We start from the raw sequence: 2,500 nt of genomic DNA on the forward strand, positions 1-2,500 counted from the left end.
ATCATAAAACATGATGAATTCATAAAGGCCACCTTTTTCAGCGAACGATTTTTTGAAACAAACAACATATTTGCTATTAGAGGCAAAAACCCCTTCCTACTTCATTACGAGCGTGAAGAGAAAAAACTCAATCGTGTCAAATGTGCGCAATATTACAACAAACTAAAATTTCGGGATCAAACCGTTTCCATGAAGAACCTTTTCCTTGAATAATGAAGCACAAAATAGACAACAAGCTTTCTTTCAAATAATTCTTAGCTGTCACATTTCCATTTTTTTTTCACAGATCCACTTAAGGTGTTCGATTCGTTCTCTGTCTTTGTTGAACCCATAAGTTACCAGAGAATTTTCCATTTGGTTTCAGTATTCTACAGAACTTTCTACATAACAGCACACTTGGTAACATCTTAGAAATGCAGCTCACTTTGATTTCGGCTCGACGGGCGACAGATTGTTGTCGAGGTCAGGAGTACCCAACGAAACCGCTCCACAAAAAAGCCGCTCTGCAGGCTGTTTTCGAACTGGCTGGCTGAAAAAAAATCTCAAGAGTGAGCTGGCTGGTCTTTGACACAAACCGCTTCTGGCTCACTGAGACATGAAAAACGTTTTTCCTGGCTGGCTAAAAAAAGCTCAGATTCTTTTCCTGGCTAAGACATTGTTCACTTTGTCCACTGGCGTAAAGTTATTTTAGCTCAAGCATGTAATTAATTGGACAGAGGAATGATAGAAAATCTCCTTTTAGTTTCTGGCTTCTATCAAGATCTCGTCACGCAATGATCTCCTTCAAAGAGGCGGGCGCCTCTCATTTTTGCCTCGCCGTGAGAGACCTTAGCCTCCTTCGCAGCCGTTTTTAGGCTCGTCGCTCCTGGGGAGGGACGAGCCTAAAAACGGCTGCGAAGACGGGTATGAGAGACCTCTGCTAGAAGGGAAGGCCGTGAGGGTTTCATTCTAATCTTGCGGGGGGAGGCGGTTTCCTAAGATTTACGGCAGAGGAAAATTGTCAGGAAAAAAAAAATTATCAATTAAACAAAGACTCTTCTTGTTTAAATATAATTCCAACGCCCCACTCTACTCAGTTTTTTTTCTAGTGTACCGGGGACACAATGTTGCCTGTCGTAACGAATGGGTGCGGTTGCGCACGCTGTATTGTACTCTTGCTTAGCTGTTCCAGCAGTCCTATAGCAAGTAGTTCGCCCGGATCAGAGAGTGATGCATAGCTTTTTTGTATATGAAAACGTAAAAGGACCACCATAAGGTAAGCAGGATGTTTCGTAGAATTTATTTTGATCAGATTGTGGAAAAGTCCTTATGGAATGATCGCAGAATTTGATTTTAATTCCGTCCTTTGCAGTTCAATTCAGTGTTTACCGAACGGATTTTAGGCTACCGCCGTTTTGGACAACATCAAGGACACAAAGCGAGAAAGATACCGTGGGCTAAAATTTTGCATGGAACTGTTAATGTTTAAATTTTGTATATTGAATTACCTATCGTTGTGTCTCCTTAAACAAATCGCCATCGTTTCTTGAATAAGTACAGCTTTACCTTTCGGGGTTTTGTCAAAGTTCTGCCACCGCACTTTAAGATAAGAAAGAGAGACGTTGGGAATGGAGTTGATTAAAATTCTGCTACCGCGCTCCATGGTTTTTCGTACAATTACCCAAATCCTAATGTGAATTAAGAAAAACTTCAAAATTGAGAAGAACCGCTCCAGAATATATTGCTCGTTCTTTAAGCCACGCGTAGATCTGGCAGATAGATATCCCGGGTAAAAATCGATCCATAAATGGCTGCGCACTGGTAGTAGTCCATCTCACTGTTTCTCCTTATTCTCATTCATCAACTAAGGACCATGGTGGCAGTCTATTTAAGTACCTTGTCAGTGAACGGGTATGTAGAATTGTTCCATTTTTTTTTATTGTTACGATCATGGTATTTTACTGTACGCTGGGGATCGTTCAAAGTACAACGCAACTGTTTTTTTCAAGTGTCGCTGCAGCTGCAAATATGATTACTCCCTGTTTAATTAATCAACTTTTGTGGCATAGTTAGCAGAGGTATAACTGAAAAGGACAATTTTCTCGAAATGCATGCATTTTTTTCACTTCGGTTGACCCCCATATAACATCGCCAATTATCGATTCCACACTAACCTGACTATCACTGAGATCTAAGATGGATATGTACATGTAACCGTGCATTTGCAAAGCAACAAAAGAGGAAATCACTGAGGAATAGTAAGCGTACAAAGAAATATTGAATGAGAAAATTTGTAACGTCAAGAAATTAATTAGTTTCGTTTTAATTTCTTTAAAAAAGCCGCGTCTCTCTTTTTTCCCGTAAAAACACTGGTGCAAACGCAAACGCAACAGTTCCTCTTGTGTGAATTCTGCCTTCAAAATAATCGTTCTAAGTTGATGATTTCACAGGGTTTAACCATTTGGTTGTGGTACGAAATTCCCTCAGAAGCAATGGCCAGTTACGAGTTACAGCAGTTTTA

The sequence above is a fragment of the Montipora foliosa genome, chromosome 6 (genome assembly GCF_036669935.1).
Source record: "Montipora foliosa isolate CH-2021 chromosome 6, ASM3666993v2, whole genome shotgun sequence".
In the NCBI taxonomy this organism is placed as follows: Eukaryota; Metazoa; Cnidaria; class Anthozoa; order Scleractinia; family Acroporidae; genus Montipora; species Montipora foliosa.